Below are 17,225 nucleotides of genomic sequence, written 5' to 3'. Positions count from 1 at the left end.
GGGTTTAATGCCAAAGAATAAGTATTTGATTTTTCAGATAATGCTACTGCAACTCACTTTCAACTTGAATGAATGTTGGCAGGCACAGTCAAGTTTCTTGCAGATCTTTATTATGTCTGTCAGCTATGGAGTCATAATATCACAATCACATTGTAATGAGTGATTCCTTGACTGAAATATCACTGCCCTTTCTCCTTAGGAATGGAACTACTTAAAACACCCTTTTCATTTAGAGAAGTGTTGTTACTTACGCTTTACACAAGAGTAATTGAAGCATCATAGGTTCGAGTCAAAGCCTTCAGTACTGGTCAGTTATCTGTGTGTTTCAAAGATTGAATATATTAAGCACAGATGGTCACACAAGGTTTTCTGGTAGACTGGGGAACAGAGCCCAGGCACACCAGGCTCTGGCCTCCCGGTCAGTCTCATTGAGAGATTCCTGGAAATCCCTGAAGAAAAAGAACCCCAAACTTTTAAGGCTCTTCCAAATATTTGCTTTGATAATATGCATTCTCAAACCTGAAGTAAACAGAATACATATCAGACAAAAAGACTTTGTTGTCCTCACTGCTATAAAGAGGAGAATGTTTTATCAAAAAAGAAAACTATTTAATTTCTTGTTGATGCAAGTCTATAATATCAGTGCCTAATTCCAAGTGGACAGGCTGTTGTAGGCAGCGGAGTGCTCTACCAAGAAATATGAGCATCTCCAGTGGGTGATTTGGACTTTAAATGGCCAAAGTGATACCTGGAGACATGGCTTCCCTTTCTCCGTAGAATTCTCAAATTCCTAATTTAATTGCCAAAGGGTAAATAGGATGAAATCTCCTCTTAAAATTATGTTTTGAAATGTCTTCTGTGTTACTGAGTATACTCTTAAAATTTGTCACTGGTCTGTCTGAGGACAATGTTCTCTGTCACACATAGATAAACCCCATGTTTTCTTTAACCTGATTAAAATTGTGGGTCATCAAATATTACAGATATGTGGGATGCAGGAGTGTTCCAATTTAGCCCCAAATCTTCTTTCAAAAGAAGTAATTTGAGTCCCCTGAGTATCTCCATTTCTCATAAAACTGATGTCCTTAACTGCTTAATACTGCAAATTTTTAAAATCAGACACTCAATTATGTTATTAGAAGACTTGGAGTTATTCAGACACAAATATGTCCCTAAAAGGCATAGTGAAAATATGAAATTGCAGTAATTTGGAAAAATATATTTTAAAGCAAAGCAAAATATTAAAAATTAGCAACAAAAAAACTGACAGAGAAAATGTTGGGTAATTGTCACCCCACAAAGCTTGCTTAAATCAAATCTGTTTGATAGGTTTTTAAATGAATGACAATTAAAGAGAGTGTGACAAATAGAAATGGAAAGAGGGGGAAAAGGAGGAGAGACACAGTGGAGCCCCAGAAGAGCAATGTCCATATTAGCACGGAGTAGAGTCCAGTTGGACCAGAAATGGGTGAAACAGAGTGAATTAGTTGCTGTTGGGGGTCTGAAATCTACACTTGGTTGCATTTAGGAGAGTTTTTGACATTGGCTATAGTTTGTCCCCACAGCACACAGATCAAGCAGAGCAGATCATTCCAAAACAATCTCTTCCAGACCTGCCCTGAGTGAGTAGAATTTGGGTCACTTCATCTGAGGTTGCTGTACGAGGTAATGATGAGATTTGCATCAAATGTATAAATCTGTTACAACATGAAATATTAATGTGACTAATGTGACATGTACACCTGCAACATAGAATGATTTTATGAAAAAGTAATTTCTTTGTTTTATCTCAAGAGCCTGATGCCAGCTTTATGAGGAGATTGTAGCAGAACAATGAGTCTGTTCTATTTCAGAGCTATGCAGCAATGGTAAATCTGTACTCTTGCTAAACTATTACCGCAAAGAACACTTAAATCAATGTACTTCGAAAATCTCCCAGTGTATCTTCAGTAATACCAAATCCATTATTGAAGAGAGGATGGGATTTTCCTTAGACCACAGAATTTTCTGGGGAATTTGCAAATAAAAAAACATCAGATGAGGATAAAAATGAGAACATCTTTTTGGAACCATCTTAGTCTGTGTCCCATTTCCCAAGAAAATGCATGATGTAATAGAGGAGAAAGAATTGTCCTTGGGATACACCTCTCCAGTGAGAACACCTCTTAAAAAAACCAATAAACTTTAAGTCAAGGTTTTGTTTTGATCCTTCAGTGTTTAAAGCTTACTGTGACCTCTAATGCTGGGATACAGCTGGGACATGAGAACCACAGTACTGCTGTCAGTACTACATGAGCTGTTACAGAGAAGGGAACAGGGTGGTTCGCACTCTGCCAACAAATACAGCACAAGGTTTGCTCTTGTGTGTGCCAGCATTTACTTCTCACAGTGGAGAATCCTTGAGCAGGATAGGAAGGGACCCTGAGAGGACACCTAGTCCATACACCTCTCTTTCTTTCCCACAAAAAACTTAATGCTTTATTGCTTCGTTCACTTCAGCTGTTTCAAGCATCAGGATATGCCATTCTGTGCAACCTTTGCCACAGGAAAGCAGGCTGCAGCTCTGTGTTAATTTAAGCCTGGCTCTTAATCCTGCTGATGAAAGATCACTCTTTGTTTCACTCAGCTGAGATGCCCTTCCCAACCTGCAGTTGCAGCATGCAGCTGAGGTGGTGGTACAGATTCTGTGTCCTGACAAGGACTCCAGGGATGCCTTGTCAGATTTGCCTTGCAGGCAGTTCAGCGTGGAAGAGAGGAACACGTGCAAGGACTGGAGATGGGAGCAGTAGGTGGGAGCTGGCTGAGACAGTCTCCAGTGTGACCTGACCTAAGTTCCCTGGCTTGTTACGGCCCTTCCATTGAAATCCAAACAGTTTTGTTGATGGGAAATTTTAAATGGATGAGTAATTTTAAATGGATAGAAATTTTAAATGGACAGGAATTTTAAATGGATAGCCTCAGATACTTTCAAAGGATGTTTGTATTTTACTTCAGGATACTTTCAGTTGTGAGGATTAGGTGGGTAAATTTATTTTACCAGAGCATTAGCATAGTCTGTTGTTGAAATTCATGCTCTAAGGGCGGGGCTGCAAAGGTAGACAGGTGTGTAACAACACACATTTGGGGAAAGCTGGTGGCATTTTGCCTCCTGCACTGGTTAGGCAGTTTTGCAGACTCCACTTGCTGCATCTCCTTATTTGAGCCCCTGACTGCCCCTGCACAGCTGGCCCACACTGGCTGGCAGTCTATGAACTAATATCATTGACGTTTATTGGCTGGAAGCCTTTGAATATTTTGTTTGCGTGGAGTTTATTTGAGCAATACAAATCCTTATTTGGCAGGCAGTTTGAGTTTCCTCTAAAAAGGCTTGTCTGTCTTTGATAATTTTGCCACTTTAACTACAGTGGTATAATTGAAACAGCAACACAGAAAATACTCAAGGGAACAGGCAATTATACTGGTGGCAAATTGTTTATATTGGCCTAGCATATTACAGAACAAAATGAACTATACCAGAATGATGAAGTTTTCTATCCGTTTCTGTCAACACATTACTCTAAGCTAGGATTTTATCCATGTATATTGCCTTGCCTCAATTCCTCTTTCTAACAAATTTAGGCATGCTAATATAATGTAAATGTTTTCAAATTTAATAGGGTTCCAAAGTGAATAATATTTTCTCCTCCTCCCCCAAAATCTCCATGCCTGGCAAGTCTAAACTCTCTGTTGATACCTGCTTGGGGTAGAGATCTTTTTTCATAGATCCCTTTACTCCACAGACTGTAAGCAATGCTGTGAGCTCACTGTGATGTGTATGAAGGTAAGGAGTGGCTCTTCCTTCTTATCTCAGTTGCTTTGATGGCATTGGGAAGATAAAGAACATGCTGTTGCTTTTGATGAGGGGAAAATAAAGAATTAGCAACAGCAACTGTATTGTCCAAACCTTCGCCTGCAAACTACTTTGAACAGGTCTTTGGGTTGCTTTGATTATTTTTTGTTTGTTTTCATCTGCTTGGCTGGTCAAATGTCTGGAATAGCTAGAAGATTCAAAGAAAGAAACAGAAAGAACAGGCATTTTAAGCATAAGATTTTGGTTGCCTGGATTTCTGACATGAAGTGAATGAGCCTGTCTCAGTGTTCCTGTCACCTCCTGAAGACCTCACATCTTCCTGAGAGCTTGGAGGAGACAAGCTGGCAGCAAGGGGAGGGATGACAGTGGCATACACAGGTTTGTAGGCATCAGACTTCAAAAGAGCCCAGGGCTGGCTGCTGCAGCTCCCACCCAGGTTGCTGCAGCAGTGCTTTGGGCTGGGTGTAAAATGAAGCCTGTGGCTCACTATGTTTAGCTTGTGGCTAGTTCAGCAGCTCCCAGCAGAGCTGGCCAGGCCCCAACAGATCCCTCTACAGGTATTTAATTATCCCCATGTATTCCCCAGAGAGTCAGATAGAGTGCAGTCAGGGCGCACATCGGGTTCATACATTGTTGTGTTCTACCAAGTGATATCTAAATCTGTTAAATTTCAGTCTTCCTTCTTCTGGATGCCTAGATCTTTTCTTTAAAGGGCTGTTGGCTCCTAAAATACTTATGGTCAGTGCTTCTCATCCATCACCCCTAGCTGTGCTGAAGATTCCACATCTGTTTACAAAGTGTTCAAAGAAGGAGGAATTTGGGAGCTGGCCTAAAAGGCCTCCTGTATGCTTTTAGCCAGCACTTCTCTCTGTAGATTGCAAAAGGTTTTATAGTTCCTTTTCTCCTTTTTTCCCCACTTCCATTCATTCTTTCTACAGCTCCTTGCTCTTTCCCCTTAGATAACTGTGGTCACATACCAGATTAAACCTAAAACAGCAAGTTTGGGGTTTTTCTTGTCTTTATCTTCTGTGCACACAAGTGCACCAAACAAAAAAATATTATTAAATTTTCTCTGGCCGTAGCATGAGATGATTTTAATTCCACCAGTGGTATTTTACCTGCAGAAACCATATTGTTGATTTCAAAGAAAACAAAAGTTTTATTAATTGTGAAGTTATTTGGTAGGAGAGGAGAAATGCTTCTAAATGTTTTCCAAACATAATGTTTAAAACATTTTGTAATGTAGGGGAAGTCTGAAAAGCAACATCTCCCAAAATGAATTGGATACTAGGGCATAATCAGACTAAGATTTTTGTGAAATATCACCAAGGGAGGATTAGATTGGAATTGGATTGCACAACATGGACAAAGATGTGCAGACAAATCTGCAAATTAGCAAAAGATAAATCTGTTCTCTAATAGTATTCAAAAGAGAGTTAAGATCTGCCCTTTATAGAGCACTGGGAAGGTGTTTTGCCACTGACAGTGAGGCCAGAGCTATAACATCATCCTTTATCAAGAGATCCTTTTATTTTTATTTTAACTGCCAAGGATATTGACTCTCTTGCAACAAGTTACTATTGCAGTACCACAGAAAAGCTGCTGCTGCCATGAAAATTTAGGGTTCCCTACTTTAAATTGAAGTATTTGTATTGCTTCTTTCTTGATGTTGAGAGAAACTCATCCTGCACAATAGACTCAAAGAAATAATGGCTTCTCATTATTCCTTCCACTGGTTTTACCTCAGTGACCAGTGTGTGTGATCTCAGCACCACAGCTAATTCTGCAGCCACCAAATAAATTTTTTGCAAATGTCCACAATGGTATATCACCATGAGAGCAAGACGTGGAGCCTGCCTCTTGAGTTGGTGTAATTTTCTGGCTCACTGTTGATGGAGCTTTGTGGGTGGTCTGGAGCCAGCTCTCTGTGTTGCTGTGTGGAAGAGTCAGAGACAGAATCTGCCCTCATTATTTCACCAGTAAATAAAATAACCTGTGGACTTTTGGGAACCCTGTTCATGTCAGAAGGTAAGAGCAGAGGATCTGTTCCTTTCCTAGGAGGTGCTCTTCAGCTGAGACTCAGCCCTTCATGGAGCCTGGAGGATGGCAAACTCCTCTGCCATCCTGGTAATGAGCTCTCCTTTCTTCCTGCCACCCCGATTCTCTCCCATGATCAGTTCCTATCTATCTCTTCACTTGAATCCTCCTTGTCCTCCTCCCTGATTACCCTTCTCATCCCATCCCCAGTCTCTTCCCTGTTGCCCTCCTCTCCCCTTTTCCCAGGGTGCCTGGCTCTTCCTGCCACCCCACGCCCCATCTCCACCGTGGCTGATGTCCTCGACACTGAGTGCAGAGGGACAGACACTACTTGATATCCTTGTTGCCACATAACTACATTTCCATGTTGTGAGAAAGCCTGCCAAAGTCCTGTTCCTTACATAGCAAACTGAGAGCTATCACCAGATGGTAACAGCTTGCAGACACAACTTGCTGACTTGAAAATATTCTTGACAGAAGCAAGAAAGCTCAGATTATCAATCCTTGCTATCATGAAGACTTTAAATCAAATACGTTCCAGCATCTGGTTAATGATCAAAGCAAATCCTTTAAAAATAACCAAACCACACACACAAAAGAAACCAACCAAAAAACATTATTTCCTGATAGGCTTAATAACCTGGAATTATGGAGACCATTTATATCAAGTTAAGAGACTGACTTGTGACCACCAGTGAAGTGTGAATCAAAGATTCTTTACTTCTTAAATCCACAGTATCTGCTCTACAAAGGATCCCACCAAGCCAGACACAGCATACCAGCATTCACTGCACAATCCTCAGCAAGCAGAAGGTCCCTGAGTTCATCATTCTCTGGTTTAGCAGAGAGGAAGAGACCAGCACTCAAGGTTTGTGAATAACTTCCTAGTCTGCGGCTGTTTGTTTTTTTTTTTTTTTCTCATTCATGATGACACATAAGAAGCTTGGGCTGTTTCTGACTGGCTGTCTAGAAGGAGACGGGGCAGTGGTTGAACTCGGATTATTCAGATAGCAAAAGGAAAAATCATTTTGGGCATCACACGGCTATCTTAAAATTTTATTTAGGAACCTTGCCAGAGACTACCATTCTGTTTTGCTAGGTAGATACAAGCAGATATATATATACTGCAGAATTTGCCATCTAAGAGAATATATCTGAGGTAGATCCTCAGCAAGTGATATCAGGGCTGTCTCTAGTGTCTACAAGAAATTCTTGATTGAACCCAGTAGAAAAAAAAATGTCCCTGAATAAATGTCAATATTTCTTCCAAGTAAAAATAATCCTGCCAAAATTTCCCTAATGATCCTGATTAATGCAGAGCTCAGTTTATTCTCTGCCTTTAGAATAAAGCACATTCATCAAACTTCAAGTATCCAAAGAAAAAAAAAGATCCTAGGAAGGAATAATTGTAGTGAGTGGCTGTTCAGTTTTGCCCTTCAGGATCTGGCAGTGTGACCGTTATCTGCTCATAGCAGTCAGTGACCATTTTCTACTCATGCTCAGTGCATTCGAATCCCCATTCCTCAGCCTCTTCCAACAACACCTTCCCTCTCCACTCACTCCTGTATTCTAGTCACCAAGGCCTCAAACTTTCTCCCTTTTCCATGATCCCAGGCCTATAAGTTTTCATATGTGAAGTTTGTTTTTCTTTTGGAAATTCTGATTGTTTTCCAACTTTCAGACTGTTTTCAAATTTCTTCCCCACTCCAATTAAAAGTGTTGTGACAGAGGCAGACTTTACCAAGATGCTTTACTCCCTTCCTGTCTGTCCTACTTGGATCTGAAAGGATGTTGGCTGAATATTGAATATCTTCAGAAATCCTCCAATTACAGTGAAAGCTGTCAATCTACAGACCCTTGTGCATTCTCACTGTTTACACACAATATTACTTTTTGGGTTATCAGGTTCACAGCTACTTACAATTGCCAGTTCTTTGTTTTATTGTTAATACTGTGCTTCCTTTCCTTCTCTGTGAAGCAGTGGAAGCCACGAGTAGCCTGGAACTGGCTGGTCAACTGTGAGGAAAATCTGAGAGAGAGAGAGATTAATTCCCAACTTTGGCGAGTGGTAAAGAGAGGGGAAAGAGGAGATAAAATATGTCACATGATTCCTATGTTCAAATGACTCCAGGTAGGCTAGTGTTGCTCTCTGTTAATGAAATACCATGCAGTTTCTAGGAAATGAGAAACCAGTGAATTTTAGAGCATCTAAAAAAATTGGCTTTAAATGGAAAGGGATTTTACCTACTGCAGAGTTCCTGGTCTGTGATAGTATTGTCAAAAACACAGTTGAATTGCTGATGTTTCATAGAATCATCAAGGTTGGAAGACACCTTTAAGATCAGTCAGTCCAACCATCAGTCCAGCACTACCACTGTAACCCCTCATCCATTAAACCACATCACTCAGCACTAGATCTGACACCTCTTAAACATCTCCCAGGATGGTGTTTCCACCAACAATAGGACTGATTATACTTTAGTCATGAGTGGTAAAGTGGCCACTGCTTTTTTAAAAAAAAGCACAGCAGGACTACCTGACAGCACTCAGAAGAAAAAACATTATATTCAGTTTTCATGTTAGAACTTTTCATGCAACAGCTCAGCCTAGTCCCAGCTGAATCTTCAGTTGCGGCCATATACAGGGCTTAAGTAGAATTATCTTCATGCTGGATACCTTGTCAAACCAAACATGTGTGTGCAACATTCATGTGTAATGACTGCCTTTTTTTGCAGCACTCTTTTGAATGTAAGAATAGTATAACCATGAAATAAGTATGCTACAACTGTGATGAAGCTAAACTGCAGTTCAATAAACATGGGCAGAAAAGGAAACAAAGGTATCTGCGAGTGACATTTACCATTTACTGACCTTCATTGCTTTCAGGCTTGAAAAACTTCATGTTTAGTGAGATACTCTGTCTGTCTCCTCAGAGTGGTTTCTGTCCCCCTAATGCCCTGAGCCACCTGATATTCCCTCTCCCTCCTAGATATGGTAGATAGAGATGTTCTCAGGGTTACCCTCAAGTCTTTAGAATGAGCTGCAAAATATTAATTTAAGCTGTCAATTAATTGATTGACTACTCATTGACCATTATGATCCTGAAGTTATTAAGCTGTACTCATCATGCCATGGGTATCATTTTGATGGGTAAGACTCATAAGAGTGATTTGGCAGATTGGTCTCCATGATGGAGCACACAATGGCCATAGGTCTTTTCCTCTCAAGGAATTCAGTGAAAACGTTGTCTGTGCAAATCAGGCAGATTAAATAAAAAGTAAATTCCATGTATGTTCACTGAGATCTGGAGAGCAAGGGTATGACCAGTCAGCACTGGCAGCTGGGGCCATTGCTCCTTCTCCCACCTTCAACGGCCATCTTGTGCTAGGTACCTGCTGCAAGATACCAAAGAAATGAAGAGCTATTGGCCAATGAATAAATTTCCCCATGGAAAAGTTTTTCCTAAATGATAGTCTGCCTCTTATCTGTTTTCAGATAACAGAGAAGCCCAGTGGAAAATCCTGTATTACAACAGCCTCTCTGTCCTGACATTGCTTTGTTAAGTCAGACCACTAATGACTAATGCCTAGACAATGAATCAAAGCAGTTGCCTACCCAAGGTATTGGATGAACTCAAATATAAATAAGTATGTAAAAAAACTTTGTTTTTTTCTGAATCATTTGGGGAAAAAATAGCTGATATTGCCAGGTAGCTCATTTATAATTGAATTTGATTAGCTCTACATCTGGGTTTCCTGGCTTTTTTTTTAGGATAAGAAAGACAGCTGGCTTGTCTTTAATGCAGAGTTCTTTATTAATATTATGCTTCTTTTAGGTGTTTTGTGTTAATACTTCAAACATGCATTGCTGGCAATATAAGCATGGCCTAGTTTTTTAATGCAAAATATCATGTTTCCAAGTATTTTCTAAAAGCCTGAATTACCACCGTTTGTGTTGGGAAAAAAGAAAGGAAGGGAATTAAATAAACAAAAGCACCTGGCAACCTCAATTGTTGGTGTAGAACAGGCAAGTCTTGCAAAAGCACTTAAACTGAGTGGCTTTTTTCCAAAGTTAATGAGTAGAGTTGCAACATATACCAACAGTAACTCTCCTGATAAAAAGACGGAACCAGCAAGACTCTAAATGCCTAGAGACTGGAGGAAACAAAATGGAGAGTAAGTACATTGGTCTGAAATCTGCACATCATTTAAAGATATTTGAAATGGATACTTTAAACATAATACAATGTTATAGAATATAGACATATATTTTTATTTGCCAGGGTTGGTCTGAGAAAACAATGGTGTGCTTGGAGCAAAGTAGCCACTGGAACGATGTATGGAACAAACCATCACCAAAACATCAGAGAAATAAATCACAAATAGCCTACAAAAGGAGAATAAAACAAAAATAAGGAGAGTCAGAAGAATTTACAAAGATGGAATGAAATGGTAGTCCCAGAATCTGGGAAGGTCTGGGACATTTTGCCTGGTGAATTACCAAGTATATATCTCCTCAGTGCTTATAGCTAAAAATGGTGCAGTATTGTCATGTTTTGAGGAAGAATGTGTTATTTTTTGAGGGGTAATCACAAAGTTTAGTAGGTGAATGAAGCCAGGTGCTCCAGCAGCACATGTCAAAGTACAGGACAGCAGTTCAAGGAGAACACATAGATGAGAGGTGAAGTGCAGAGGGGCTGGGAGCTTCAGGTGTCAACCACAGCACAGGAAGAGCTCGGTGGGCACAGGAGAAAACACCGCAGGGTTCGTCTCGTGAATGCTGCCAGGAGGGAAGTCTGGTCTCGGTGGCAAACAGCAGGGGCCAACAATTTATTCAGGCAATCTCAAGCAGTTCAAATAGATTGCTGATAGAAAGGCATGAATAAATCACCATTTGGCTCAATGCCATGAATTTCACTTTGTTGAAGGTTTGAGTTGAATAACTCCTCCAAAACAGGCTGCTGGATTTAGACAGTGTTTCCTTGTATATAAGGTACTTAGTTGAAAGGGAATTGAAATAGTAGGGCAAAATATGCCAGAGATGGACTGAAACCACAAGCTTTGATTTGCATCAACTTTAGAGTTTTCTAAACCAGACAATTGCTTTCTATAGAAAGAGAAAGTGCTTTTTCTATCTGTCATCTCTCACAAACACAGGTTATTCAAAGTGTGAAATGAACACCAACAATTCAGTTAATGCATCACTCAAGAAAACAGCTATCACTTACTGGTATCAATTTTTTACTCTGAGTTTGGACTATGAAAATGTGATTTGCCTGTTGACACATACTCATGAGTTATCAGAATTTTGTAAGAACTCTTGCTCTACAGCAACAAAAATTTTGGTTTCACTAACTCAGAATTTTATTCCGTAAAACCAAAAATCATGGATAGTAAGTGTTGCTGACCAGTAACATTTCACATTTGATTTCTCAGCCTTCTTTTGGTTGTGACTTTTTTTCTGTTCCCTCTTCTTACAGGTAAAATAGCATTATTTTGGTTCCCTTTCTGCATCCTCATTAAAACTTTTTCCATTCAGACTGTTAAAAAGTCCAAGCTATCCTTTTTTTCTTCCAGTTATGGAAGATTGTGTTCTTTATTTTCTCCAATTTCCTATGATTTTATAGGATGTGTCTGAAAGAATAATGGTAAGAAATCAATGAAGGGAGAAACCAGGCAATATTTCTGTGGGAGACTTGTCACTAATGTCACCACTGCATGTCATTTTACCTGTAATGCATTTTACCTGTAATGCAAAAATCAAGGGTTTATTCTGGCTCCAGTAATGATAGACCTCATCTTTGTGCAGTTGTTGATACACTAATGTTTTTGTGACTTGAGTTAATAATATTCATCCTAACACCATAAAATGTTTCTTGATAATTTTTGTGCCCAAGTCTTGGAATGAATTTTCCAGTTCCATTTACTTTTCAAGATGTCCTTACACAAAATCTGAGTATTTTAGTACATTTATTTTCCTAAAATTGTGTGAGCTGAGAAAGGTTTTGCAGAGGAAGTTATTTCCATTTAGACAAGGCTTTAATTATAAAGCTCATGATGATGGATCCTGTGGATTCTGATGTGATGTAAGTTGTCAGTGTAATCCTCTCCATTATTTTGAACACACAAAAATAATTGACTCAAATTTGTCTCTGTGCAAATGTCTCTGTGCCCATGGTGACAGAGTAACCAGACTGTTTCCAGAAATACCCAGAAAAATACCAGAAATAGCTGTTGGCCTTCCCTAAAATAGTTACTCTAGGGTTAAATAGCTTCAAAAATTGAAGTTTGAAATGAACAGCAGTTTACAATGTTCTTCACTTGTAGAATTTTTAAATCTTTTTTACTTTTGCCCTTTTATAAAAACCCCACAGACTTTCTGGGAGCTACTGACATATAGCTTTGAGGGGGAAATTTTATTTTTCTATTTCATACCATGAAAATATGGGCAGAGTTTGGGGGTGTAACTTTTGAAAGCAATTTTGTTTGCTATGGGCAACTGCAGGCAAAATTTTGGAGGTAAGCTGCCTTCATAATTACTTGTATCTACTGAGCCAGTTTCTGATTTTCATGGGTCTTAACTTTTAGCATAGAAATACCAAAGAGTGTTTTGTCTTTTCAAAGGACAGGAGTTAAAAGAGTGAAAGCCTTCCACAGAATCAGTAGAACTACAACAGGCTCTGGCCTGTAGTGACAATCCTAAATACTGTTTGCCTATCTTCGATTTTATTGAAGGACTTCCATTAAAGCTATGAGGTGTTAGCATGAGGATTCTTGGGCTTCATTTCTGTTGAAGCATGTTTTCAACATATTATTTGATTTCTAAACCATATCCAAAGAGACAAATTGCCAGAACAATAAAACTTTCTTCCTTGCTTGCAGAACAAATCACCTCTCATTACAAAATGTTGGATGCAATTGAAGCCTATCTTCAGCATGTTTCAGGGATCTTTGGAAAAGAAAAGACTTAAAAATAGAAACATGTCTGAGCAGAAAAAGGCAGGGAAAGTTGGTAAGGAAGACAACCTAAATAATTGGTCCTGATCCTACTTCTCCTCAAGTCAGTAGGAAGACTTGTGAACTTCACTCCGTAGAAGTGAATTTCTGTGTTCAAAAATATTACTCAAGGCAGAGAAACTGTGAAAGTCTCTAAATGCAGTAAAAATAAAAGTAAGTGGAAGGAGCACCTCCCTGCATTGTACTATTTTTTTTCCATCCTTCAGTTTCATCTGGCTGACATTTAATACTGTTTATTATTAGCGGAGATTCTGCTGTAGCTCTCACAGTTTTAGGTCATGAGCAGACCTAATGCAGAGCATAGACATTTGTCACTAGACCACAGCTGTTGAAATTAAATTAAAAATATAACATTTGACCAGAGTCAGCAACAGAAATGCACTGATATTCCACAGTCTTCTGCAGAATACTGTCCCAGACACAGCAAAATGTTAGAGACCACAACAGCTCCAGTGTGACCTTACCTGCAGCATCAGGAGGGAATAATTTAAATAAATAAGACTCATATCTGGTGCCAAGCAAAGACTGTCCTGCACATTTTTTACTCCAAGATCACAATAAATAGCATGTGGAGAAACTCAGGAATAATATTCTTACAGGAATAAGCACTGTAAGAATGAAAAAGACCACAGGTTCAGCTGGGTAAGTACCCCAGCTCCAATGGTGGCTCTTAGCAGTTATTTGGACTAGAGGGTCAATAAACCCTTTTACATTGCACAACACATTGGAGTTTAAACCATTCAAGTTCCAGGGGCTGCCTTTCTGTTTCAGTGTACCCTGCACTGGGGTGACTGGTTCACACATCCCCTTTGCTACAACATATATAGGCAAGAACTGGGAAATTCCCAAGACTACTGCAGTTGGCTTTGTGGTTTTCTTCTTTGGATGGGTTTTTTTGAGAAGCAGAAACATGGATGGGAGGAACAATAAAGCTAAATGGCTAGAGACATGGATAGGAGTTTACTGTTTATATGGATGGGAAGCATGACTGGAACTCAGGAAATGGTTAATCATTCCAGACTTCTTTGAGAGGCTGTAGAAAACTGGAACACTGACAGCAGCAGGAATCAAGACAAATGGTAGAAGGTTCAATGAAAATATCTCTAATATCCTTACATGTGGGTTGTGGGTTTGTTTAATTTTTTTATTCATTCCTCTGTAGATTTTTAATATATTTTGGAAGAATAGAATAATCTCCTGTGTATACATTTATGTTTGGTTTGGTTGATCTGTAGGTGTGAAAAAAAATACTGTATATATCTTCACAACTGCTGGTGAAGAACCCCAAAAGTTTCATGTAATTTAAAAACTGTAATGATCTGAGGTTTTTTTCTAGAGACCATCCAAGATTTAAGCCAATGGGGCAGACTGTGCATGAAGGACCTCACAGAAGTTGGTCAGCCCAGACATATTTTTAATGTAATATTGTCAGCATGTCTTATTCTGTGAAAGTAAAACATTATGTTAACGTAACTGAATCACAATGATGCTTCTATTTAGAAGAAGTCTTCTAAATATTATAGGCAGGAAAAAATGTCCAGATCTAAATTTTTAAAAATGTTTTCAATCAAAACCCAGTTATATCAACTGATTCTACTCTACAGAAAGACCAAGAGGCTTAGTTTTCCTTCCAATCTAGAACAAGTTTTTAGCCCTGCAAGCTATAGCACAATTGTTCTTACATGGTTACTCCTTGACCTGCTGTCAAATGTAAAATCAAACACCTGTGGCAGATACTTAAGACTATGTGCATGCCCCTGTTGATCTGTTTGCAATATATTACATCCTAATTTATTACTATGGGTGGTTTTCAAAGGGGATTCATTAGACAGACAAAGTCCATTGCACAGTAAAAAAACTGTTTTTCTTCCCACTGTTCTAATTTTCTCTTCTTCTCAGGTTTCTGCTTCCTTTTATGCCATGCCAGGCATATTAAGTGCTTGTGAGACACTATTTGGTCCAAAACCAGTCAGTCTGTCCTGGACAATTAATCTGGGTGGAGAGCAATATCTGACCCAAATTTAGTGGGTTGGATAAACTGTAAGATGTGGTTAATTATCTTCTACAGACCATGTCTGTTTAATGAGGGGTGGAATTTCTCATTTATACAGAATAAATCCATGAGTTCTGGCATTGTCCTGAAAGAAACCAAGGGATAACTGTCTCTTAAAGGAACAAGATTTTTCACAGAGCTCTCTGAGGCTTAGGTCATGAATTGGTGTGGAAGGCCATATGATGGCTCTGATAAGAGTTGCTAATACAGATTGCTCTGTACTAGGGATACAATCAGGGGAATATATACCTTGCTAAGATACCGTTCCCGATCCAGGTTTTCCTGTGGGTTATTTTCAACTCCTTTCAAGACAAAAGGTAAAAAACCAGCTACAGTTTTCATGATATCAGTTTTTAGCTTTGTGAGTTTATTGATTTCTGTAATATATAACACTTCATAAAGAAAGTAAGGAGAATTACATTTGCTTCTTCTAAGTCTCTCCTCTGCTCAAAGTAAAGCCATCTCATCTGGTCCACCGTGTCTGAGATATAAAACAATGGATGTGTTTCTACCTGGGCTGCAATTGCTGAGAATTTCCTTCCTGAATAATATCTGAGTTGAGTCACATGTTCATTATTCACTGTTATAGTATAATATGCGAGGCACTTGTGCTTTTCTCTAAGGAAAACCACAAATTCTGCTTCTTCATACCACAGATTGGCAGTTTATGGAGAAATCCAACGGCTAAATCAAGTTGAGAGTACTTAGAATCTATTGTGACATGGTTATTGAAATACTTTCTTTTCTCTTTCCATCTGCCACTCTGGGCACTGCTACACCAAATAAAAAATTTCTGTAATTTAAAATACGATCACAAAGCTCATGATACTTAGGCCCAAGTTGTCACCTGAGGTTTTGATTATGAACATGTTTTGACATTTTGTAAGAAGTTTCAGTTTCTGTCTGAAGAAGCCCCCCTGATTCTAAAGGCCAATGATATAAAAAATGAGATTGTCTGGTTTATTGTAAGACTGTTTGGGTTAGATCAAACTCTTTGGTGTAAATTAAGCTGCCTCATCTGGGGAAGGAAATGACTTAAAAGTGATGTAAGAGTTCTGAAAGGGAGTCAGACAGTGGGAGATGCATGTAACTGGTTTGTCTTGTGCTGCATTTAATTGGGCTCCTGATTAACTTGTCAGATGTTGAAAGGAAAACCAGCATTTCATAACAGCTTTTATTTGCTGAAGATAAGGAAATAAAGTGCAATGATACAAACAGAGGAATTTTCACCTTACTATTACAGCCTGCACTTTCTCTGACGGCAGATCTTCCCTGACTCAGACATGTGTTAGGGAAACTAGGACAAACACCAATGAGCTGTGAGTCCCCACCCTGCTTATGACACAGGCAACATCTCTCTCCTTCCCCTATCTGGGAGGAGGCTCATTTCTGAGGAAAATGGCCCAACATCTAAGGCATGACTGATTCCTCCAGATGTAAAAATTTTTGAGTTTCTTGCGTTAAAAGACACTCCCAAACAGCTCCCCCTTACACTCCTCCTGCAGCCAGATGTGTGCTCCCACATAATTGCAGGATGATGTCTCCACCGGGGAGCCCTGCTGATGGACCCTGATGATAACCAGTGCAATTTTCTGGCCAATGTGTCTCTTGAACACAGCCTTCATCAGTGGAGTGGGCCAAGAGGCATTGCTGCAGGTACTGCCTGTGCCTACTGAAAGGCAACACAGTCCCTTGCTGTTGCTGAGTCCCCAGGCATCCTGCTGCCCCAGAGGGCCTCACTGCTTGGCGCAGCTCCACACTGCCTCCAGCACTTGTGACTAAATTTCTTGGTGAGTCTTGAATCATAGAAGATGCACCAGAAGCTTGGATACAGTTTAAGAAAGGTCTTTTGCCTTCATCTTCAAAATTTATGGTATGTCTTGATAATGCAAAGATGGAAGTCATCTCACATTTTCAGACAAATACCTTTGTCTGGAATAACCTTTACTTCTGAAGATGACATTTGGAGCCTGGCTCAATGGCCTGAATATAGGCACCAAACACCATTTTAGTGAACCCATGTCTTTTTCCCAACCAGATGCTGTCCTGTGAGGATGCAAGTTTCCCATTGTTTTTTGTCACATTTGCCTTGATATGCCAAGCCCTTGGATGACACTGTATGTATCTTTAGCCAACTGAATTCCTCCATTCTGGGTTTAAAACTGTCTATGCAAACATCTGCTTGAAAGTAAAAATATTCTGGAATGATTCCTTCTCTTCCTTGGAGGCCCAAGGCACCACAGACATGCAGATGCAGTAGGTTACAGGT

General features: G+C 39.5%; 1 protein-coding gene across 1 annotated transcript in view; it reads left to right on the top strand.

Annotated features, from left to right (window-relative positions):
* The window catches only part of LOC137469400 (uncharacterized), a 135,909-nt gene extending 127,073 nt beyond the window's left edge, over positions 1–8,836 (top strand). Inside the window, exon 2 of the mRNA XM_068182102.1 lies at positions 8,821–8,836. The gene's annotated coding sequence lies outside the window, so the exon portion shown is untranslated. The remainder of the gene's footprint in view (positions 1–8,820) is intronic.
* Positions 8,837–17,225: the final 8,389 nt, after the last annotated feature.

Source organism: Anomalospiza imberbis, chromosome 1, assembly GCF_031753505.1.
Source record: "Anomalospiza imberbis isolate Cuckoo-Finch-1a 21T00152 chromosome 1, ASM3175350v1, whole genome shotgun sequence".
Classification (NCBI taxonomy): Eukaryota; Metazoa; Chordata; class Aves; order Passeriformes; family Viduidae; genus Anomalospiza; species Anomalospiza imberbis.
The sequence above is the reverse complement of the archived record's forward strand: the minus strand, read 5'-3'. Positions and strand labels throughout refer to the sequence as shown.